Source organism: Dendrobates tinctorius, unplaced genomic scaffold (genome assembly GCF_039654945.1).
Source record: "Dendrobates tinctorius isolate UK_male_01 unplaced genomic scaffold, ASM3965494v1 ptg000085l, whole genome shotgun sequence".
Taxonomy (NCBI): Eukaryota; Metazoa; Chordata; class Amphibia; order Anura; family Dendrobatidae; genus Dendrobates; species Dendrobates tinctorius.
In genome coordinates, this window is record NW_027361753.1 from 1,379,064 (window position 1) to 1,404,976 (window position 25,913).

At 43.2% G+C, this 25,913-nt stretch overlaps 1 protein-coding gene and 2 long non-coding RNA genes across 5 annotated transcripts in view; 1 reads left to right on the forward strand and 2 right to left on the reverse strand.

The window, feature by feature from the left end:
• Positions 1-5,091, reverse strand: part of LOC141097540 (uncharacterized) — a 46,385-nt gene extending 41,294 nt beyond the window's left edge. The window contains exon 1 of the long non-coding RNA XR_012233993.1: positions 4,922-5,091. This is a non-coding gene — a long non-coding RNA (uncharacterized lncRNA). The remainder of the gene's footprint in view (positions 1-4,921) is intronic.
• ZBTB7C (zinc finger and BTB domain containing 7C) overlaps positions 1-25,913 on the forward strand; it is a 238,261-nt gene that overhangs the window by 174,758 nt on the left and 37,590 nt on the right. The window contains exon 1 of one of the 3 annotated variants that reach the window (XM_073584755.1): positions 1,456-1,576. The exons of the other annotated variants lie outside the window; for them this stretch is intronic. The gene's annotated coding sequence lies outside the window, so the exon portion shown is untranslated. Of the gene's footprint in view, positions 1-1,455; positions 1,577-25,913 lie in introns of those variants that run through there. 3 annotated transcript variants of the gene reach the window in all.
• Positions 14,237-25,913, reverse strand: part of LOC141097539 (uncharacterized) — a 62,966-nt gene continuing 51,289 nt past the window's right edge. Inside the window, exons 3-4 of the long non-coding RNA XR_012233992.1 lie at positions 17,439-17,588; positions 14,237-15,174 (exon numbers count right to left, since the gene is read on the reverse strand). This is a non-coding gene — a long non-coding RNA (uncharacterized lncRNA). The remainder of the gene's footprint in view (positions 15,175-17,438; positions 17,589-25,913) is intronic.

Consider the following 25,913-nt stretch of genomic DNA (forward strand, 5'->3'; position numbering starts at 1 on the left):
TAGGATATGGAGAGAATAAAAATTCTCTACCTTATCCATTCTATCCGTCCTTGAAAAATGGACCTCACAAGAATCTGAGCCGATTATATCAGTAGATACCATCTTCCTAGCTAAATCGTGGCTGCAGCCCATGAATTACTGTAGCTACATATAGGTATACCTGATTCTTTCCAATCCTAACAGAAGCACTAAAGATCTAAAACGCACACATAGCTTCCTCAACCAGTTTCGCCTTTGCAGGCTTCATCAATGTGCGACAGTTATAGATCTATAGCTCTAACCTCCTGATGAAGCCTGTATAGGCGAAACTGGTTGGGGAAGCTATATATGTGTGCGTTTTAGATCTTTAGTGCTTCTGTTAGGATTGAAATGAATCAGATGTACCTGTAAAGAAGAAACTAAACAAAGAGTATCATACCAAAATCACCAAGTAACAACAGTCATTAGCCTAAAAATAGCGAAAGGGACAACTCCTGAATACTGAAAACCTACAAAAAAAATAAAGTAGCTACAATAATTCATGGGCAGCAGCCATGATTATCTAGGAAGATGCTGGCATACCAAAAGACATTGACTATATGTAGCTGGTTATAGTGGTATACCAATGATGGGAAACCCCTTTATCTACTGATATAATACGGGTCTACTCAGGTACGGACTGGGGCTGAAATTCAGTCCTGGCATTTGAAATCACACAGGCCCATGTTGTCCCCGTCCCCATGAACCAGATGGGATATATTACTAATATTACCTGGATGGAGGAAAGCAAGATTTACTACAAGACCAACATTTCTAATGATACCCGTGGCCTGCTGGGGTAAGTGACAGAGTCAGCGACTTTGTGCTTCGTCAAAGATCTTAGTAGTATGGGAGTCTTGAGAGAACCAATTCTGTTAACAATGTAGCAGACAAGGTGGCCCACCACCAGACAGGCCCTTCTGGCATTTGCCAGAATTGCCAGATGGCCAGTCCGGCCCTGGGCCTTCTATAGTAGTTTTTTTAAGAAAAGACCACTTTTAAATAAAATGAATAAAAGTTATTTTTAATGCCTCCCTTATAGGGTTTATTTACCCCCTGGGTAGCACTTTTCTGAGAAAATCAGTCGTGTGCACGATCCCTTAGTGGGGGACATGGCAGATGCGGGACCCTAGACCCATTTTGCATCGGGGTCCAGGAGCCTCACGTCACAAAACTTTGCCGATTATTCTCTTCTCCTTTACTGCATTCAGTCCGTAGTAGATAATCTGAATTAACAGCCTAGGAAATCTCGCCTAGGAGCGGCGCTGATGAAAGATGGCACCGTGCACAGTCCCACACAGAGCCGAGAGCTTAATTGTACAGGTGGACGGGACGGGCTCCACGCCAAATACTTTTGGTTACGAGGGAGTGGTGGGAGTACATTCATGTGACCACTCCTAGGGAAGCAGTGCTCTCTTCATACAAATCAATGACAATTTCCAGTCCACACCCCCCACCACCACCACTACTGATATTCTTTTTTTTTTTCTTCCCACTTTTGGAACAAACCAGCAGTTCTATAATAGCAGCCTGCTCCGACAGACACGGCGGAAAAAAGGTCAGTGACATGATTTCTTATAAAACCCCGGACGGTTAGATTGTATTATAGGACACAGACGGGATCTGGATTATTTTCGGAGAAGGCCCCGCTGGATATGTTGCAATGAGAGATAAAAAGAGGAAATATATATATATATATATATATATATATATATTCGGCTAAAAGGGGGATTATATCATCCTGTGCAGTGGAAATAGCTGTGAGATGCAGTTACGGATGATTTTTTTTTTGGAGGGGGAGGGGTAGTTGTGTGTGCAGAGGCAGCTTTAGAGGTGAATTACGGTATGTATTGTTAATGTCATTTTTTACTTTATGGCAGTGATCTACGCTTTGAAGGGTTGTAGAACTACAACTCCCAGCATGTCCCAAAGGCCGCAGGCTGGGAATAAAACGCCTGGAGAGCCTTATTTTAGAGACCACTATACTACGATGCCTATAAGTTATAATTCAGCATATCATACGGGGCCCAAGAGATAAGGGGCCACATCCTCCTCCAGAGCAGAAAGCAGACACATAAAGGGCTGCACGATGGGCCGCCGGACTGAAAATGGTCCGTATACTGTTCCTTCTCCTGGAATCATTAATAGTAATGCATCGTAATATGTTTAAAAATCGGAATAAAATTCCTTTAAACCAGCGTAAAGATAATCTGATAATCCAGAATTGTGTCTCTTCTGATTAGAGGAGATGCCCCAACATTAAACATGATGGTAAGCTACTTACTGATCAGAAGGGCTCTGATTGTCAGGACCTTGCATTAGAAAAGGGGCAACAGCATTTTTTTCCCCTTCGCAGCAGCACTGCCATCTATCTGCAGTGTAGGGAAGTGCAGCACAGCCCTATGTATGTGAACGGAGCAGCTCTCTGTACAGCAGCGCCACTTTGACAGTAAAAAGATGGAGAATTGACCCTATAAATGAGCATATTTACACCATTGGGAAAGCAATAGGAGATTATTCTAGTTTTTTTTCCCCTACAGTTGAATTTTTTGTTGCATTTTTGCAAGGTTGTTTCCACCAATCTCTCCCAATGTGCAGTCTGAGTGATGTTAATGCTGCAATTTTTCCTTGGAACCAGAGGTGACTCCAGGTCACCAAGAAGCTGCAACCTTAGAAGTAATATAGACTTTTCAATGACTGTCCAATGATACGGAAAATCTGATGGTTCAGAACCTATCCGGTCCCTTTTAGGCTGCATTCATTTATATATTCAATTTTAAAGCCAAAGTCTTAAACAGGTAAAGTTTTACTATTATTCTACTTCTACATACCATATGTAGCAAATATTTCATATGTACCATATATACGGTAAGTGACTTCTGGGGAATATAAAGGTATTCTTTTTTTTTATATATATATATTTCTGCACTGTTGATTTTTTTTTAATTATTATTATTATTATTATTATTATTATACGTATATTTTTTTTTTTTTTAATATTTCTGTACTGTTGAATTTTTTATTATATGTATTTTTTTATTTTTTTAATATTTCTGTACTATTGATTTTTTTATTATTATTATTATATGTATTTTTTATTTTGTTAATATTTCTGTACTATTGATTTTTTTAATTATTATTATATGTTTTTTTATGTTTTAAAATTTCTGTACTATTGATTTTTTTAAATTATTATTATATGTATTTTTTTATTTTTTTAAATATTTCTGTACTATTGATTTTTTTTTAATTATTATATGTTAATGAGCTGGAAGGGACCCATAAATAATGAGGTTTTACCCTCAAAATTTTAAAAAATATTTATATCATTAAAAGTATTATTTAGAAAAAAAATGTAACTATAAAAAATAGTTTTGGAATTCTGATTATTTAGACTACATGGTGCAAAAATAAAAAATAAATCAATTAAAAAAAAAGTAAAATTATACGTTCAGAAGAGCTTGGAAAATGGACAGCATAAGCACAGCACAGCAATCAGGGCTCTGGTTCACATGAATGTTTTTGCTTATGATCCAATGGTCCGGCAGGAAATAGTCTGATCCGTTTTTTGGGGGGTTTTTTTGGTGATCAGACTCGTCCATTAAATTCAATGGGTGCATTTAAAAAAAAAAAACAAACGTCATGTGGACACCATCATTTTTTTTTTTTTTTTTACGGATCCGCTGCACCATTATTAACGCTGGTTTATTCTCATAATTTAAATTGCTGTTTTTTTATTATAAATTTATCAACTTATTTTTATAAGTTTATAAAAATCCCATCAATGAATTATAAAAACCCAAAAATAAGGTTACAAGTTCTAATTAAATGGAATTATTGAAAAATAAGAAGCAGGAGTAATATATAGTCGCCACCGGCACTCGGATCGGAGTGTGCGGCTGTATGTATTTCTATGCAGCTGAGCGCTCCTCTCCCGAGTGCTGGCGGCAGTGCCGGGTATTGACGTGCGAGATTCGTCCAAGTTTCTCGCAAGTCTGACCCCGGCCTAATATGTAAGATGCACCATATTTATCACATGGCAGAACAGTCACAAGAAAACTGACCCATAACTGCAGCCGTACGGCCTCATTCACACGTCAGTTTTTGTCACGTACGTGAAAAACGGACCGATTATTGTTAACAGACTGTGATCGGAGTGTGGTCCGAATGACATCAGTTTTTTTTCCTATGTGACAGTCTGTGAAAATCGGACTGCACTCAGATGTCATCCGATGTCCGATTTTTTTTCACGGACCCTTAGACTTGCATGGCCGATTTTGATCCAACCATCGAATCAAAGTGGGACATGATTTTCCAAGTACATGTGAATGACCCCATAGACTATCACAGGTAGAATATCGGATGTGTGAATGAGGCTTTAATTTTGGAAATCTCTGGAGCTAAACAGTGATCCAAAGGTTAATATTTCTCGTTGCGGAGAATGACATGCCAAGGTGAGGAGACTTTTAATCCGCAATGCGCCTCTGGGAAATATGCAAAATATCTCTTCAGAGAGGAAGAGGACTAGAACTCCTACTAATAGGAAGGAAAGGGGCTTGATGTGTTTGATGGAAACCATCAGCAAGCAGGTTAGAGATCATTTTATGGCTTTTTATATTTTACTCTTTCTAATTGGAATAAATGACAGAGTCACATAAATGTTTGTTACTTGATTAGATCTATCGGAGGTGGAGAGTGCGGCCCGGTGGATTGGGGTACTTGGGTGGAGTTGCCCCCATGTGACTTCAATCTACTTTGACCAGTTGTTGGTTTCCAGCGAGATGGAAAAAGAAGAAACCTCATCCACTGCAGAGGTTTCCCCAGAGGTGGGAGGATTGGGAATGAGGCAGAGGGGCCCCAGTGTGTGATAAGTAGGGTAAAGAAGGAGCTTTATCTTGCACACCTAATATAAGTCACCAGTGGGCTCCCCCTCAGCCAGATGCTGTTATCTATAGGGCAGTGACCAGGAAAGACCAGCCCTACAGTCCTTAGTGCTGAGCACAGTCCCAGGCTTCCTATGGCTTCTGCTGGATCCCATTCAGCCAGCTGCTGTACGGTTCTCAAGTTCAGTAATGTCAACCACATAAAACAGACAGGCTGCGCCTTTCCTCTGCTCCGGGGGAGGACAACATTAGCTAATGTCTTGTTAACACTATATCTGCTGCAGAACAGCAACATGTCACTTACGACTTTTCCCATATAAAATATATACGCAGTGCTTCCCTTCTATACACGGTATTTCAAACCTTAGAGCTGCAGTTTGTGCTCCAGAGCTGCACTTCATAACAGCACTTTAGACTGTATTCTGCCATTTTTAAACTGTGATGTTTGGCCACCCTGTCACCCACATGCATTCATGTACACGGTCACATCCCAGTCTCCCGTTCCTCCAGGCTTATCAGTCTTTTTTTTGTTAGCACCTGTGCAATTGGCTGTAGATTACTATTATCTTAGGTCTCAACTGCTGAGATGGGTCCTTAAAGCCCTTAATCAGGGTGCAGTTCTAATGCTGCATGGACAGGTGGTGTGTTGGTGCACTTGAGCAGACCATCTGGAACAATGATGGGGGAAAATGGCAACTGGAGAAGCAGAGTCGTCTTTAGGCTGGGGTCAGACATGCGAGAAACTCACGAGTCTCGCGTCTCAGTAGCCGCCACTGCCGCCGGCATTCGGACGGGAGCACTCAGCTGCATAGAAATACATGCAGCCGCACACTATGGTCCCGAGTGCCGGGTATTGGGACGCGAGACTCGTGCGGGTGTGACCCCTGCCTTACTGTGAGGTTCAGTGTAACAGAGCTGGATTTGTCACAGAGTTCAATGTAGAAATCTCATAGTGATATAATGAAGCTAACCAGCAGTATAGTAAAGCTGGGTTTGTCACAGAGTCCAGTGAAAAGGATCCAGTGGTATAGTAGTGCTAGGTTTGTCACAGAGTCCAGTGGTATAGTAGAGCTGGGATTGTCACAGAATCCAATGCAAAGTATCCAGTGGTATAGTAGAGCTGGATTTGTCACACAGTCCAATGCTAAGTATCCAGATGTATAGAAGTGGGTTTGTCACAGAGTCCAATTCAAAATATCCAGTGTTATAATAGAGCTAAGTTTGTCACAGAGTCCAATGCAAAGTATCCATCGGTATAGCAGAACTGGGTTTGTCACAGAGTTCAAAGCAAAGTATCCAGTAATAAACCAGTAATAAAGAATAGCTGGGCTTGCCACAGTGCCCATTGCAAAGTATTCAGTATTATAGTAGAGCTGGGTTTGTCACAGAGTCCAATGCAAAGTATCCAGCAGTATAGTAGTACTGAGGTTGTCAAAAGGTTAAAGAAGATGCAATCCTTGGTGTGGCCATTTACAACCTGAATACTCGGTGACTTTAACAGTGCGAGAACATAGGAGTGCCCAGCTTGCCAGAGAAAGCTGGCCAGGACAACACGGTGCAGGAGCCAGGATAGGTGAGAGACATATAGGTCCATACAGTACTGTGTGAGACATGCAATCATACAGAATCCTTCAGCATTGCCTCTGGGGAACAGTATGATGCCTCATGGTGGCACCATTCATTTGCACATGGAGAGTCTATGGTCAGTCATATTGACCTGTATGAACTGAACATGTCACCATATCTTTACAATATGCAAGGACCGTAATTAGCAAATCCTGCTTTGAGCAGGGGGTTGGACCAGATGGCCCAGGAGGTCCCTTCCAACTCTACGATTCTACAGTCATATGTTAAAGTTTGGGCACCCCTATTAATGTTAACCTTTTTTCTTTATAACAATTTTGGTTTTTGCAACAGCTATTTCAGTTTCATATATCTAATAACTGATGGACTCAGTTATATTTCTGGATTCAAATGACGTTTATTGTACTAACAGAAAATGTGCAATCTGCATTTAAACAAAATTTGACCGGTGCAAAAGTATGGGCACCCTTATCATTTTCTTGATTTGAACACTCCTAACTATTTTTTACTGACTTCCTGAAGCACTAAATTGGTTTTGTAACCTCATTGAGCTTTGAACTTCATAGCCAGGTGTATCAAATCATGAGAAAAAGTATTTAAGGTGGCCACTTGCAAGTAGTTCTCCTATTTGATTCTCCTATGAAGAGTGGCATCATGGGCTCCTCAAAACAACTCTCAAATGATCTGAAAACAAAGATTATTCAACATAGCTTTTCAGGGGAAGGATACAAAAAGTTGTCTCAGAGATTTAACCTGTCAGTTTCCACTGTGAGGAACATAGTAAGGAAATGGAAGAACACAGGTACAGTTCTTGTTAAGCCCAGAAGTGGCAGGCCAAGAAAAATATCAGAAAGGCAGAGAAGAAGAATGGTGAGAACAGTCAAGGACAATCCACAGACCACCTCCAAAGACCTGCAGCATCATCTTGCTGCAGATGGTGTCACTGTGCATCGGTCAACAATACAGCGCACTTTGCACAAGGAGAAGCTGTATGGGAGAGTGATGCGAAAGAAGCCGTTTCTGCAAGCACGCCACAAACAGAGTCGCCTGAGGTATGCAAAAGCACATTTGGACAAGCCAGTTACATTTTGGAAGAAGGTCCTGTGGACTGATGAAACAAAGATTGAGTTGTTTGGTCATACAAAAAGGCATTATGCATGGAGGCTAAAAACACAGCATTCCAAGAAAAACACTTGCTACCCACAGTAAAATTTGGTGGAGGTTCCATCATGCTTTGGGGCTGTGTGGCCAATGCCGGCACCGGGAATCTTGTTAAAGTTGAGGGTCGCATGGATTCAACTCAGTATCAGCAGATTCTTGACAATAATGTGCAAGAATCAGTGATGAAGTTGAAGTTACGCAGGGGATGGATATTTCAGCAAGACAATGATCCAAAACACCGCTCCAAATCTACTCAGGCATTCATGCAGAGTAACAATTACAATGTTCTGGAATGGCCATCCCAGTCCCCAGACCTGAATATCATTGAACATCTGTGGGATGATTTGAAGCGGGCTGTCCATGCTCGGCGACCATCTAACTTAACTGGAATTGTTTTGTAAACAGGAATGGTCACAAATACCTTTATCCAGGATCCAGGAACTCATTAATAGCTACAGGAAGCGACTAGAGGCTGTTATTTTTGCAAAAGGAGGATCTACAAAATATTAATGTCACTTTTATGTTGAGGTGCCCATACTTTTGCACCGGTCAAAATTTGTTTAAATGCAGATTGCACATTTTCTGTTAGTACAATAAACCTCATTTGAATCCAGAAATATAACTGAGTCCATCAGTTATTAGATACAGTATATGAAACTGAAATAGCTGTTGCAAAAACCAAAATTGTTATAAAGAAAAAAGGCTAACATTAATAGGGGTGCCCAAACTTTTAACATATGACTGTATGATTCTATGATTCTAATTGTCAGAGAGAAAGTTTTGGACTTAATAGATTGTGTTTTTACTGTCTTTGCCTTGGTCTTTTATGATTTTACTAGTCACCAAGATGATGCCAAACTTCATCCAGTCCCAACTACATCCGATGAGAGTCTATTCCCTACGTCCATGTGGCAGCATTATATGACTGCCTGCCCCTTCTCCAGCACTGAGTACAGTCTCGCTCTCAGCAGGTCTGTCTCTTTCCTCCTCTCTTCACACCCCACTCGTTTGCTCTCTTTCTCTGCCAATGTGTGGGAGAAGGGACCCCACCCATGTAGATTGCCATCCAGGTGATTTCTGTTCTGGCACCGATCATCTTGGCGTAACTGCATGTTAAGAGAGAGAGAGGTCGGCATTAACATGTGTCAACGTATAAGAGCATTTACTGTAAGTAATATTTGTATCCACAAAAACTAAATAAATGTGAATCCAAGAAGGTAACAAGGACTCGGGAGATTGTAAAGCAAATTTTGCTTTGGGGCTCCCTTTAGCTATGACCACAGCAGCAGAAATCAATGTCATAGCTAGGGTTAACAAAAGGCAAAAAAAAAATACAAAATATATATATATATATATATATGTCACCCTCCCAGGACCGTGGGGTACTCGGTACCGGGACGGTGTCAGGGGGATGTGTCACAGCAGCGGTGACCCGGTCCGTGGCCCTGGGCGCCCAAGTAATCAGGGGTGTTTGAATGGTGGTTTGTAGTTAATGGAATAGTTAGTGACGCCACCTGTGGTGTTCGGCAAGTGGGATGTTGGGCCGACGCTGCGTGCAGATCCTCCGGGACTGGTGGTGTGTTGCAGCCAAGATGGTGAAGCTCCCCACAGGTGGAGCGGTAGCCCCAGGGCTGTGTAGGGGCAGAGGAGAGGTGCAGGCGGTGTAGAAGCTGATACCCAGATGTAGCGGTACCAGGTGTGTTGGTGCAGGAATAATTGGAGGACACCAGGGCGTGCACTTCCAAAGCTTTACTCACAGTCTGTAGTACACACAGGTGCCCGCCTCCATGCTGTGTCCTCCGGGTCAACCTCCAGATCAGATGGAGTGCTCCCTTCCAACACTCCGCCAACATGTGCCTTTCTGAACGTCTCCTCTTATAGCGCCTTTAAGTGTGAAGTACTCCTAGTACTGAGTTACACTGGAGTTCCTCCTGACAGATGTTCCCAAGAACTCTACTTGTACGGCAGACAGCTGTAGCCTGCTTCGGGGACTCCTTACTCCTGAGTCCCGGCTCACTATCCGAGTTGCTGTTGTGCCCCCAAGCCTTAGATGGGAGTAGTGCATTTAAAGCCCACTACTCCACCGGTGTCTGCTGCAGGACCATTAGTGTCCATACAACCTCGGGGACCGGGCCCCGGCCTTGCGCTTAGAACTTCTAGGCAGGGTTCTTCCTCTAACCCACGTCCTCTGTGTTCCCTTTTACTCCTTCGTTCCATACTAATCCCTCTCTCTCATAGAAGATCAGGATTCAGTCCAATGCACTCCTTCCTCCATCCCTCTTCCAGGGATCCTCACTCCTCTCCGAGTGACTCTCTCTTCTGCTGACTGACTGACTCAAAACCTAAACCTTCCTGCTCTTTATGTATTCTAAACTCCACCCACCTCCCAGCACGTTTCGTGTTCCAAGCAGGGAACCACCAAAGGTGCTCTGCTACTCTCTAAGCAAGGAGCCGCAAATACAAATGCACGTCACAATTTCAGATTTATATTTTTAAAATAATTAGAAAATCACATATTTCCTTTACACTTCACAGATACTTGCTACTTTATGTTGGTATGTCACATAAAATCCCAATAAAATGCATTTACGTTTGTGGGTGTAACGTGAAAAAATGTGGAAAAGTTCACAGGGTATGAATACATTTTCAAGGCACTGATCTCGCCCTAAGGCCATGTGTACACGGTGCGGATTCTGCTGCGGATCCGCAGCGTTTCCGGCTCTGCGGGTTCGCAGCAGATTTAGCTGCGTTGTACAGTACCATTGTTTTCAATGGAAACTGAAAAACGCTGTGCACATGCTGCCGATTTTTCCGCGCGGAGTTGCTGCGGGTTCAAATCCGCAGCATGTCAATTCTTTGTGCGGAATCCGCTGAGGTTTCCCACCTTCTCCATTGTAGAGGTGTGAAACCGCAGGGCTAAACCGCAGGCTAATCCGCAGGTAAACCGCAGGTCTTTTGACCTGAGAATTTACCTGCGGATTTTTCCAAATCCGCAGCTCCTAAAACTACGTGTGCACATAGCCTAAGCCATTTCTATAACGCCGTAGTGCAGGGGAGTTTGGTTGCTTTTACACGTGCAAGAGACTGGAACTCGCCAGTGTCACATAAATCTAAATCATCAACGTTCTCCTGTTTTACCCATTGAAAACACATTTAAAACCACCAAATAAAACCGTGAACACATCTATGATGTTATTAACCCTACGGTGCGCAGCATATCTAATGCTTCCAAACACTTTATTATGTCACACAATAGAGATTTGTCGTTTTTCAATGGTTTTGCTATTGAACAGGTAAAGAGACACATTCGTGGAGGAAACAGAGAAAAACAACTACGGGACAAAGAAGTCTTATGGGGCGGCACGGTGGCTCAGTGGTTAGCGGGTCCTGGGTTCAAATCCCACCAAGGACAACATCTGCAAGGAGTTTGTATGTTCTCCCTGTGTTTGTGTGGGTTTCCTCCGGGTTCTCCGGTTTCCTCCCACATTCCAAAGATATACTGATAGGGAATTTAGATTGTGAGCCCCGATGGGGACAGTGATGATAATGTGTGCAAACTGTAAAGCGCTGCGGAATATGTTAGCGCTATATAAAGATTATTATTATTCTTCTTCTTCTTCTAGATGCATGTGTTCCCACTGGATTGAATTTACGGAAAGAACTCATGTTGCATTATTGATTGTGTTTGTTTTATTTGGTGGTTTTAAATGTGCATCATATGTTAATTAGTGCCACCTGTGTGTACTAGTTATATTCTCACACCCCTTCCCTTGGAGCTATACTGAGTTTATGAACTTTTTGTTCGAAACGCGTACGGTGTCTCCTCCACCTTCCTTCCGGTTTTCCGGTCGGGTACATGCATTTTTTGTATTTTGGATACCTATTTTATGGATATCTAAATAAAATGCACCCTTTTGAGCTGGACCGTCTTTTCCATAGGCTGTGCATGACATGGGGCGGCTCAGTGTCAGGCTGCAGCCCATAAGCCGCACAGCCCTTGGTTTGAATAGTGGAGCTTTTCCAGCAGGGAGATATCCCAGCATTGTGCAGGCTGATTACACAGGTGTCTGGCTGGACGTGGGGACTTGGCAGGGTTACACCACCGCTTCGCGCAGTCAGATTGGCTTTTATTTTTTCGTTTATTTTTGGCAGAGAAAATCAAATATGAATAGAGGGAGGAGAGTGGGATTCCTGCGCGGCCCCTCCACAATAATCCCACCGTCTCTGTGCTGTAATACGACATCCAGGTGTGGACTCGGCGGCAATCTCTGGCTCTATTCACACTTGTACTATGTATTGAGGGTGAGACGGCCTCTATAGTGGGGGCATCAATCCCACCATGAGGAGAACGATCAGCAGCACAGAGGAACAGAAAACTATAGGGGCACTATAAACGGTATTATGGGGCACTGGCTGGTATTATGGGGCACCGGCTGGTATTATTATGGGGCACTGTGTATCTCTTTGTTATGGGGTTGCTGCGGATCTCTTTGTTATGGGGTCGCTGCAGATCTCTGTTATGGGGTCACTGCAGATCTCTATTATGGGGTCGCTGTGGATCTCTTTATGGGGTCGCTGCGGATCTCTTTGTTATGGGGTCGCTGAGGATCTCTTTATTATGGGGTTGCTGCGGATCTCTGTTATGGGGTTTCTGCGGATCTCTTTCTTATGGGGTCGCTGTGGATCTCTGTGTTATGGGATTGCTGCGGATCTCTGTTATGGGGTCGCTGCGGATCTCTTTATTATGGGGTTGCTGCGGATCTCTTTATTATGGGGTTGCTGCGGATCTCTGTTATGGGGTCACTGCAGATCTCTTTATTATGGGGTCGCTGCAGATCTCTGTTATGGGGTCACTGCGGATCTCTTTATTATGGGGTTGCTGTGGATCTCTGTTATGGGGTCACTGCGGATCTCTTTCTTATGGGGTCGCTGCAGATCTCTTTATTATGGGGTTGCTGCGGATCTCTTTATTATGGGGTTGCTGCGGATCTCTTTATTATGGGGTCGCTGCGGATCTCTTTATTATGGGGTTGCTGCGGATCTCTATTATGGGGTCACTGCGGATCTTTTTATTATGGGGTTGCTGCGGATCTCTTTATTATGGGGTCGCTGCGGATCTCTTTATTATGGGGTCGCTGCGGATCTCTGTTACGGGGGTCACTGCGGATCTCTTTCTTATGGGGTCGCTGTGGATCTCTTATTATGGGGTTGCTGTGTATCTTTGTTATTAGCTCGATGTGGATCTCTTTGTTATGGGGTCACTGGGGATCTCTATTATGGGGTGGCTGGGGATCTTTGTTTTGGGGTCACTGCAGATCTCTTTATTATGGAGTCACCGCGGATCTCTATGTTTTGGGGTCACTGCACATCTCCTTATTATGGGGTCACTGCGGATCTCTATGTTTTGGGGTCACTGCAGATCTCTTTATTATGGGGTCGCTGCAGATCTCTTTATTATGGGGTCCCTGCATCTGTCTTTGTAATGGCACAGATATGTCAGATTTATTACTTGATTTCTCTCTGTGGTTCTCGATAAGGACCTGAATATAATCTGTCTTAGGCCGGGGTCACACTAACTGACGCAAAATACGGTCAGTATTTTACATGCGTAATACGGATGAATGGCCCCTAAACAGTGCTCCGTATGTCATCCGTAAGCAAGGTGTGGTCGCGTATTTTGCGCATGTCAGCATCCGTATGTAATCCGTATGGCATCCGTATGGCGAGATTTTCTCGCAGGCTTGCAAAATGGACATATAATGGAGCCCTATGACAGGGTTTCTAATAGAAACCAAAGAATAGATATAGACACATAGAATGTATATGTATATATATATATATATATATATATATATATATATATATATTCTATGTGTCTATATCTATTCTTTCTTTATTAAACCTGTCAGTGTGAGTTTACTGTATCGCGCACTGAATTGTCGGCTTTGCTAAAAGACACCGGGTGCGTATTTCTCGCAAGTCACATGTGTGGTCCGTGTGTAATCCGTATTTTGCGCACCCATAGACTTGCATTGGCGTAATACGGCCGTAGTACGCTGACAGTCCCAGCATGCTGCGATTGGCACGGAGCGTAGAATACGGATGAGAAATATACGGCTGGTGCGAGGGACCCCATAGAGAATCATTGGTCCGTGTGTAATGCGTGCTTTTAGCGCCTCTCACTCGGCCGTATTCCTCGCCAGTGTGACCCCGGCCTTATTCTGCATATCATGGAGCAATATGTTATTTCTGAGCGTTGGAGCCTACATTGCACCATCGCTGACATCTGGACAGAAAACGGCCCCTGAAAAGCCTCTGATTTGTATAATGGGAAGGTGCAAATATGGCACAGAACAAAGGCACCGGATTTAGAGCACAGATCTCCGCCCGGATGCCGCTTACCAGCCTGGACAGCCGCGGTGGCTGGTAAATGCAGGGTGCAGATTCCATTGTGTTTTTTTGTGTTAGATTTGCAGACCTGTAGAAATCAGATCTTCCATAGGTATGTTTCATCTTTAGATGATGGGTGCACAAACTTATACAAGATTTTAGCTATGCATGCAAAGAGAAAGATTGAGTAACTAGGTGAATATAATAAAAATACGTCTTTATTGGTTAACATATCTATCATTCAATACAAAAATACAGAGATTAAAATGACACCACAAGATGAAAGAACAGAATAACCCGGGAAAAGCACCCAGCCACAGGATATCAAGTAATATAACAATATATATATAGAGAATAGCCACATCTATATAGATAACCAATGTCTGCTAGTTCCCCATCCCCCCAATTGGGGATCACTGCGCCACATTATCAGTCCATTGTAACCACCTAATGTGCATAGGTAAATTTAGCGTGGCCAGTTAAGGAGATATCTTACCAGATATGCATGGAGGCTGAGTGAGCCCGGGACCAGGTAGGGAAAACGCCCGACGCGCGTTTCGCGTGACTACAAGCACGCTTTCTCAAGGGAAGTATACCGGGGAGTGCGCACAGGACCTTCTTAAGCCCATGTGACAAGTCACATGGTTTCCAATCGGCCAATCAGAACGGTTTAGCGCGGCGCATGCGCACTGTCCACCCGAAGGGCAGACAATGCAGAGAAAGCGTCATACGTTGCCCCGGGCAGCAGGGGAGGAGAAATCCCCGGAAGCCCGGAGGAAGGCAAAAGGACACTCCTCCACATGTCGGCCACAAGCAGGGACACTGGGCATGCGCACAACCACTGACACCAATGGATGTAAATATACATCATATGAAACAAGGAACACTGGGCATAGGTCAAAAATAAACAAAGATGTAAAAAAGCAACTACAAATAGAGAATACTCAAAAATTCAGAATATAACATCACAATACATGTTGCTCTCTTCAAATTAAAGCTTCCCAGAATCATCCATAGACACCGATGTCTGGAATTGATGAACATCCAATGTGGATATTGAGATTAGGGCCAGTGGGATCGCCACATATAATGGAACAGATAAATCCAGTTGATGAGTAAAGAAGAGGTCTCACATAGACTAAGAGGGGAAATAAGTGAAACATATATCAAAGACACACATACAATACAAAATAAAAATTAAAAAATGAATAAAACACACCCCACTACCTGGGATATGGGGGAACAAGTAAGAAAAGGGGGCAAAAAATAAATAACTAAAAGGACCAAAAGAGGCCCAGTATATACATTTCAGGATATCCTACAGGAAAGAGGCAAAGGATAATGATTCGTTAAGTCCTTTAGGGGCCATTGTATCAAGTGTAATAATCCATTTGGTCTCAATTTGAGCCAACCTACGTTTGTAGTTCCCCCCCCTTAGCCCTAAATGTACTTGATCAATCCCTCTAATTTTAAGGGAAGTTGATTCCCCATTATGATCTTGTCGAAAATGACGGGGCAGAGTTTTCAGGAGGGACATATCGGTCACTGTCTTGGATGCACAAATGTCCTGCACATGTTCACGCACCCTCATCCTAAGCTCCCTTGATGTGAGTCCAATATAGATTTTTGGACAGTCGCATGTAGCATAATAGATCACGTTCATACTGCCACAAGATATTCGATGGCGTATATTAAACTGTCTCCTTCCATCTGAGGTCTTAAAGGTGGTGCAGCGCAGGACATTTGTGCATGCAAGACAGTGGCCGCAAGGTATAGAGCCAGGTGTAGGGCCCCTAGAGCCAAATGGATTAGCTTGTACAGGTCGATAGTGACTCTGCACAAGGAGGTCCTTAAGATTTTTAGATCTTCTTGGAGTCATTGACGGATATGAACCCAGAGCAGCTCCCAGGGAGGGTTCGGTACCCAAAACAGACCAGTGTTTCATAAGGATCTGTCTCATATCCTCCCATTGATGGTTAAAAGTAGATATAAATTCAATAGGTGCCTCCTTATTTGGGTAAGGGGACCTCTTCGAGGATCCCAAAAGACTGCCGCGTGGTGTTGCCCTTGCTCTTAAATAACCTTTTTTGATGCTTCTATTTGAGTATCCACGGTTCAGGAATCGCTCCTTCAAATCAGCCGATTGGATCTCAAATCTAGTATCCGAAGAACAAATCCGCCTCGCCCGTAGGAACTGTCCGACCGGGACAGCCCCTATGGTGGAAGGATTGTGGGCAGAGGACGCATGAACCAAAGAGTTAACGGATGTCGGTTTACGATAGACATCCGTCTGGATATAGCCAGAGTGATCAACACTCATGGCAATATCCAGAAAACTGATTTCAGTGGCATCATAAGAATAAGTCAGATGGATATTAAATTCATTATGGTTCAGCGTCCTCATAAACTCCCCGAGCTGCTGCACCGATCCATCCCATAAAAAGAAAATATCATCTATATATCTATGCCAACACAGCACATGGGAGGCGGCCTGTACGCCTGCATCGCCAAAGATCAATCTCTCCCACGAACCGAGGAAGAGATTAGCATACGCAGGCGCACAGGCCGCGCCCATGGCTGTGCCGCGCTTCTGTAGAAAAAACTTATCTTTAAAAGTAAAAAAATTGTGGGCAAGGATAAAGCGCAGCAGCTCGAGGATGAGCCCACACAAGGGGCCACCCAGATCGGAAGCGCCCAGGAAGAGGCGGACTGCCTCCAAGCCGTGAGAATGTTCAATACACGTGTAAAGACTTTCCACATCGCCAGTCACTAATAAAGTCCCTTGGTCCACAAAAACACCATCGACCCTAGCCAGGGCGTCCGTAGTGTCACGTATGTATGATGGTAAAGTTTCCACCAAAGGTTTTAAATAAAAGTCAATAAATTGACAAATAGGATCACAGAGTCCATCAATGCCTGACACTATAGGGCGCCCTGGCGGGTCAAGGGCGTTCTTATGGACCTTGGGCAGCAAGTAAAAAGTTGGGATCCTCGGATACTTAGTCACAAGACCATCAAAGACCTGCCTTGAGATGACATTATTATCCAGTGCCTCCAGGAGGATGCGCTGGAGGTCAAGAGAGAAGGTCACAAGTGGGTTGGACGGCAAACATGAGTAGGTATTTAAATCTCTTAGTTGACGAAAGGCTTCACGCTCATATTTATCGTGAGGCCAGACAACAATATTCCCCCCCTTGTCCGCCGGTTTGAAGGCCACATCAGTAAGCTTTTGTAGCTCTTGTATAGCAATACGCTGAGCATGCGTCAGATTATCATATCGACGCTTGGTCGATAGCTCTTTGAAGTCCTCATAAACCAATTTAGTAAAGACTTCAATAGCTGGACATAGCGACAAAGGGGGGAATTTGGTTGACTTTGGAAGAATAGACGTTGGAAACCTACTTGTTGACGGAGCTGCTTGCTCATCCAATAGTTCCTCCAAATTACGAAGAGCTTCCCTTTCGACCTCACTGATCATCTCCCTGGAGGTCCTCCTGGCATGTAATTTACGCAATAAAAGTTTGCGTGAAAATAAGTGCAGGTCCTTTATGGCTGTGAAAAAGTGGAAAGAATTAGTTGGACAAAATGACAATCCTCTAGACAAAACTTCCAATTGTACTTTGGACAACACATGTGTAGATAGATTAAGTACCTGTACACCTCCCTGGGACTGAGACACCTTTCCTGTATTGGACTTATTCTTAGTAATTTGTCTTGTCATGATACGTTTAGTTGTAGAGACAAAACCTGAAGGACCCGTATTGGAAGAGTTTTTTGAACCATACTCATTCTCTCCAGAAGTATTTGACCTCATGGAAGCAGACCTTGATCGAGAGCGTGAGAAACTCCTAAATTGCGATCTAGAACGGTCTTGAGGATTCCGCCATTTATACATTCGTGCTAATTTTTTATCCTCCACATCTCTATGAAATTTTTTAGCTTTAGTGGACTGAATTTCTTGAGCCCACTTCTGTGAAAGGTCATCCATTTCCTCATTAAATTTTTTTAGAAGATCACTACACATATCTCTACGAAGAATAACCTGTAGGGCTTCCATCTCAGTTTCAAGTGACACCAAGGAATCCTGGTTCATTTGTTTCAGAAGTTCCATAAAGCCTTTAGAGCATGTATTAATCAGGGTTTCCCATTTGTTCATGAAATCATCATCCTGAATGGGGAACGATGGAAAGACCTGTATACGTAGACCACGTGGTATTAGGTCTTTATGTAAAGATTTTTCTAAAAAAGCATGGTTCCACCAAATACGGGTTCGTCTACGAAGTAGATCCTTAAACTGTTTTGTAGTCTCCTGAATTGCCCCACTAATCCCCCCTGGGCCCCCCATCTGTATCATCCTGTAATGTGTCATTAATAAGTGCACGCCATGTCTGGTCACGGGCACGAAAGTCCATATTAGGGCTGAGGTAGGCTGTGAAAAACACAGAAACAATTATTAAATGCAAAAACCTCAGTGACATTATCACTATGTCAGAGAATAGGGTTTAAGGCTATAAGTAGCCACCCTAAATCAGGAAGAACACCTGAAACATCCACTCCAATAGGTATGCATGCAAAGAGAAAGATTGAGTAACTAGGTGAATATAATAAAAATACGTCTTTATTGGTTAACATATATATCATTCAATACAAAAATACAAAGATTAAAATGACACCACAAGATGAAAGAACAGAATAACCCGGGAAAAGCACCCAGCCACAGGATATCAAGTAATATAACAATATATAGAGAATAGCCACATCTATATAGATAACCAATGTCTGCTAGTTCCCCATCCCCCCAATTGGGGATCACTGCGCCACATTATCAGTCCATTGTAACCACCTAATGTGCATAGGTAAATTTAGCGTGGCCAGTTAAGGAGATATCTTACCAGATATGCATGGAGGCTGAGTGAGCCCGGGACCAGGTAGGGAAAACGCCCGACGCGCGTTTCGCGTGACTACAAGCACGCTTTCTCAAGGGAAGTATACCGGGGAGTGCGCACAGGACCTTCTTAAGCCCATGTGACAAGTCACATGGTTTCCAATCGGCCAATCAGAGCGGTTTAGCGCGGCGCATGCGCACTGTCCACCCGAAGGGCAGACAATGCAGAGAAAGCGTCATACGTTGCCCCGGGCAGCAGGGGAGGAGAAATCCCCGGAAGCCCGGAGGAAGGCAAAAGGACACTCCTCCACATGTCGGCCACAAGCAGGGACAGTGGGCATGCGCACAACCACTGACACCAATGGATGTAAATATACATCATATGAAACAAGGAACACTGGGCATAGGTCAAAAATAAACAAAGATGTAAAAAAGCAACTACAAATAGAGAATACTCAAAAATTCAGAATATAACATCACAATACATGTTGCTCTCTTCAAATTAAAGCGTCCCAGAATTGTCCATAGACACCGATGTCTGGAATTGATGAACATCCAATGTAGATATTGAGATTAGGGCCAGTGGGATCGCCACATATAATGGAACAGATAAATCCAGTTGATGAGTAAAGAAGAGGTCTCACATAGACTAAGAGGGGAAATAAGTGAAACATATATCAAAGACACACATATACAATACAAAATAAAAATTAAAAAGTGAATAAAACACACCCCACTACCTGGGGTAGTGCAGGACCTCCTTGTGCAGAGTCACTATCGACCTGTACAAGCTAATCCATTTGGCTCTAGGGGCCCTACACCTGGCTCTATACCTTGCGGCCACTGTCTTGCATGCACAAATGTCCTGCGCTGCACCACCTTTAAGACCTCAGATGGAAGGAGACAGTTTAATATACGCCATGGAATATCTTGTGGCAGTATGAACGTGATCTATTATGCTACATGCGACTGTCCAAAAATCTATATTGGACTCACATCAAGGAAGCTTAGGATGAGGGTGCGTGAACATGTGCGGGACATTTGTGCATCCAAGACAGTGACCGATATGTCCCTCCTGAAAACTCTGCCCCGTCATTTTCGACAATATCATAATGGGGAATCAACTTCCCTTAAAATTAGAGGGATTGATCAAGTACATTTAGGGCTAAGTGGGGGGAACTACAAACGTAGGTTGGCTCAAATTGAGACCAAATGGATTATTACACTTGATACAATGGCCCCTAAAGGACTTAACGAATCATTATCCTTTGCCTCTTTCCTGTAGGATATCCTGAAATGTATATACTGGGCCTCTTTTGGTCCTTTTAGTTATTTATTTTTTGCCCCCTTTTCTTACTTGTTCCCCCATATCCCAGGTAGTGGGGTGTGTTTTATTCATTTTTTAATTTTTATTTTGTATTGTATATGTGTGTCTTTGATATATGTTTCACTTATTTCCCCTCTTAGTCTATGTGAGACCTCTTCTTTACTCATCAACTGGATTTATCTGTTCCATTATATGTGGCGATCCCACTGGCCCTAATCTCAATATCTACATTGGATGTTCATCAATTCCAGACATCGGTGTCTATGGACGATTCTGGGAAGCTTTAATTTGAAGAGAGCAACATGTATTGTGATGTTATATTCTGAATTTTTGAGTATTCTCTATTTGTAGTTGCTTTTTTACATCTTTGTTTATTTTTGACCTATGCCCAGTGTTCCTTGTTTCATATGATGTATATTTACATCCATTGGTGTCAGTGGTTGTGCGCATGCCCACTGTCCCTGCTTGTGGCCGACATGTGGAGGAGTGTCCTTTTGCCTTCCGGGGATTTCTCCTCCCCTGCTGCCCGGGGCAACGTATGACGCTTTCTCTGCATTGTCTGCCCTTCGGGTGGACAGTGCGCATGCGCCGCGCTAAACCGCTCTGATTGGCCGATTGGAAACCATGTGACTTGTCACATGGGCTTAAGAAGGTCCTGTGCGCACTCCCCGGTATACTTCCCTTGAGAAAGCGTGCTTGTAGTCACGCGAAACGCGCGTCGGGCGTTTTCCCTACCTGGTCCCGGGCTCACTCAGCCTCCATGCATATCTGGTAAGATATCTCCTTAACTGGCCACGCTAAATTTACCTATGCACATTAGGTGGTTACAATGGACTGATAATATGGCGCAGTGATCCCCAATTGGGGGGATGGGGAACTAGAAGACATGGGTTATCTATATAGATGTGGCTATTCTCTATATATATTGTTATATTACTTGATATCCTGTGGCTGGGTGCTTTTCCCGGGTTATTCTGTTCTTTCATCTTGTGGTGTCATTTTAATCTCTGTATTTTTGTATTGAATGATATATATGTTAACCAATAAAGACGTATTTTTATTATATTCACCTAGTTACTCAATCTTTCTCTTTGCATGCATACCTATTGGAGTGGGTGTTTCAGGTGTTCTTTCTGATTTAGGGTGGCTACTTATAGCCTTAAACCCTATTCTCTGACATAGTGATAATGTCACTGAGGTTTTTGCATTTAAAGATTTTAGCTATTACTACATATGATCTTAATATTAATTACGTATCCCATGGGTCATCGATATCAGATTGGTAGAGAACTGTAGTACCAGACACATCCACTAGCATCGGTGTGGCGCTGTCCTTGGTAGAGAATGTGTTGAGGGTGGAACCTTGTGGCTCCTTCAATTGCCTGAATCAGCTGCTGGAGGAGGGTGCTGATATTTCAATCCCTGCTGATCTATCCTAAGAATAGGTCATTAATATTAAAGTCTCAGGAAAACCCCTTTAAATAATACAATTCTGGCCGCCTTCTTCCTCTTTAAGACGTAATTCACCACATATGTATTTGTACAAACAGCATTAGGAGCCACATAACTGTGTATGGAGTGATCTTCTTTAGCAGATGCAGCTTTTTTTAGCATCAGACTACATAGGGCTCGTTTGTAGTCTGTAACCATGGAGACACATTGGACCGAATAGGACCTGTGTACACAAAACAGTACAGTAATTTTCATCAAAACTTATTTGCAATTTACCTATATTTTGCCTTCTTTTTAGGCATATAGTGGTGGACAAAACCCAAGATAAAAATATAGTAAGCAAATACCCTGCAGTAAATAAACAGCAAAAAGTGCATGAAAATAATATAGGGTGCTTAGTAAATGTAAAAGTCATCCCACCACGTCACGGTGACCCTATTAGGGATGGTCCTAACCTCTAACAGTAAAACATTACCATTTGTCAAGTGACATGCATGTGGATAGAGGCTGAGCAAGACTGAGACCCAGCTAGTAGACAGACACACAGCCATGGGGAACAATATGAATGCAATGTCCAGCTAAAAGGAAGAGGAGGCAACGCCTTTATTTACGTAGGGTGCAAAAAAATCTGAAACAAAAAAAAAATAGCGGTGGTTCAACTAAAGGGACTGGGATAATTTTTTGACATGGATAATTTTTGGTCCAATCAGCATTGCTCTAATCAGAGACCATCAGGGGATACTGTAATGTGGAGTCAGTAGATGCCACTAATGAATTTCACCCAATTCACCATTATTCTGCCACTCAAATGCAACATGGACACAACATGCTAAAGCTCCGTTGTGCAGCCGGGATACCTTAGCCTTTGTATTTCTACAGTCAAGTAATTTCTTCCAGTTTAAAGTAGTACCAGCAATACAGTTTTTTTGTGACATTTTTATGCCTAGTGAGCCGTGCAATCAATCAACGGCCGCTATTGAGCCGTTGCGCTCTCACTGCCTTTGCATGATCCTCATACACCTGGGGGGAAAAGTAAGCACTGCAGACAATCAGCTGTAGCTGATTGGCGGCAGAGTTGACAAGGCTGATCAATGTCAAGTGAGTGGCCAGAGACCTGGCGCCGACGTTGCTGGAACGGCTCCGCTACGATAAGTGAGTATACGGTGTTTCTATTTCAGAAGGGGAAATATAATATTTTAGAATGGGTTGACCGTGTATTGGGTAACACCTTTATCGGGGTAATCCAGGACATTTCAATTTAAAACTTATCCACAGGAAACGTCATCAATATGAAAATCGATGGGGGTCCGACGTTGGCACCCCTACCAACGAGCTGAAATCCAGCTGCTGGATCTCATCTGCACCCATCTCATTTATTAACCATTGTAAATTCCTGGACAACCCCTTTAAGGATAACCAGTCCTCCTCTAAAGCGAAGGCTGGAGTCACACATCCTGGTGTTGGGATCCAAATACGGACCGTGAAGCATGGACTGGCCACAGATCTCCCTACCTCGAATTTCACCGCCTCATTTGTACATTTGAGAGTTCGGTCCAAGTTTGGTCCGAATTGCGTGAGTTTTTCTCATATGAGAATAAAAAGAAAAAGTTTCTCCACCTTTTTACTTTTTGACAGTCCATTAAAATCAGACTGCAATCTGATGCCATTCGAGTACTGTTTTTTTTCCCACAGTTGTATTGCCAATTTTTGATTCAACGCTCAGGGTCAAAACCTGACATGTTTCCTTTATATTTCTCAGTCCGTGCAAAGTCATGGATATGTGAATAACCCCATTCACTATAATAGGTACGAGTGTTGTCCGAGAAAATCACAGATTACACACGTACACAAAAAACTGATATCTGAATGAGGCCCTACAGAGGGAAAAAAAGTCAAGTGATTCAGGTCTTCCGATCGTTTTGCTCTCGATATCGTTGGGCCAAACATATTGTCTTCTACTGGCCCAAGGCTATGGGTTATCTAAAAATACACATATAAAACATGGAAATCTGGTCTTCATGACACCGAGTTGTGTTTTTCCACTTGCTGTGGCAGAATGATATCTTCAGCTCAGTTTTCTTGGCTACGTGATGAAAGTCATAGCCTGGAGGACTTGGCTAAATCTCTGCAGTTTCATGGTTTTGCCCATCAGCGCTGGTTAAAACTGGAGCAATTTGTGTTTCTTTTTTTCATAAGTAAAAAGAAAAAAAAAAAATCAAAAGATGAGTTTAACATATGTTCTTCACAATTTATCTGATTGTCTCCAGGCCACAAAGCAAATTCAATTTTTCATGGAACTATGGTTGTGAGAGTATAACTATGTGTTTTTGATAATTATGGGTTAAGTGTGGTCATCTCCGCTTCCTCCATATTTAAAAAGAGGCTTCCCCTTTAAATCACATGATTAAAAGCAGAGCAAAAATGCACGCGCAGATCCTGCTTGTATAATCGTCCCTGCTGAGATGCTGAATAGCAATAAACACCAAGAAGTCAACATCCAATGTACTGTGTCATGGCTGGCAGTCAGCGGTACAACCAGAGTCTGATGGGCCCCGATGCAAGATATGGACCAGGCCCCCCATCCTGAATAAATTATTTATTATGAGTGGAACAAGCTGCCACGAGAAGTGGTGAGTTCTCCTTCAATGGAAGTCTTCAAACAGAGGCTGGACAGACATCTGATTGGGGTGATTTAGCGAATCCTGCTTTGAGCAGGGGGTTGGACTAGATGGCCCAGGAGGTCCCTTCCATCTCTACGATTCTATGCATTTATTCTTCAGCATTTATTGCCGCTCACGGACCTGATAGGTCTGTGGGGTGCAATACACTTCAGCTGGATCCTGCCTATATTACTGGGAGAAACGCACAGGCCCGTAATACTGGGAGAGGAACAGAGCTCACATCCAGCCCATATTACAGTATCCAAATAAAAGTGCCATACAATACCTACCGTATTTTTCGGACTATAAGACGCACCGGACCATAAGACGCACCCCGAATTTTCAGAAGGAAAACAGGGAAAAAAATGAATGTGTCAAATGGGGGTCCGTCTTACAGTCCTAATTCAGCTTACACGGGGGGGGGGGGCTGGGAGGGAATCAGCAGCGCTGGTGGACAGGGGTCACAGGAGATGTTCGGTGGTCCAGTGATGTGACTCCCATCCCAGGCTGGTGTGGCAGGTGCCGTGGCCTCCAGAAATTATCATCCCAGGATGGTGCAGCAGGTTTGGTGGTGGTGCGAGTGGCTCCACTGGCATGTTGTGAAAGCCCGGAGACCCCGCACATCCATTGTTGCGATGCGGTGGCCTCTGGTAAAATGGCCGCCGAGGCATCACATGCTCAGATTGAGATCTCTGGTGCCGAGATCTCATCTCCCGAGACCTCAGGATGAGAGCTTGCTGCCGAGATCTCAATCAGAGCATGCTCCTCCCCCGGCGGCTATTTTACCGGAGGCCACTGCATCGCAACAATGGATGTGCGGAGCCTCCGGGCTTTCACAAAATGCCGGCGGAGCCCCTCACCCCCCGCACCACAGAGCACCATCGCTGAACCTGCCACACCAGCCTGGGAAGGGAGTGTAATCAATGCCCGGGACCGCCGCAGAATCACCCAACTCCTGCTGCCGCCACAGTATTTGAAAGTATATTCCGACTATAAGACGCACTCTCATTTTCCTCACAAGTTTTTTTGGGAAAAAAGTGTGTTTTATAGTCTGAAAAATACGGTATATAATAACTCCATATAGTCCTAAGTAACAGCGACACATAATCTAAATAATACTTCCATACTGTGTCCTAGTAAGAATGGCAAATAATACGAAAATAGTGTCTAAATAACTGTGTAATATACAACCTAAATAATTCCTCCGTACACTCTAAAATAGTAGTGCCATATATTGTCCAAATAACAGTACTATAGAGTATCCAAATAATACCTTAATTCCGAATATAAATAATACCTCCATACAGTTTCCAAATAACAATGGCACATAGTCTTAATAATAACGTTGTACAGTATCCAAATAAGTGTTGAATAGTACCGATGTAACACCTCCAATATCAGCGCCAGATAATCTAAATAATCCTTCCATACAGTCTCTTACTAGGACGCTGCATGGAAGTATTATTTAGATTACACGGTGCTGTTATTTGGCACCAGATGGAGGTATTTGACAGACTGTACCAAAATAGGGACTAAATAACAGTGTCATATAA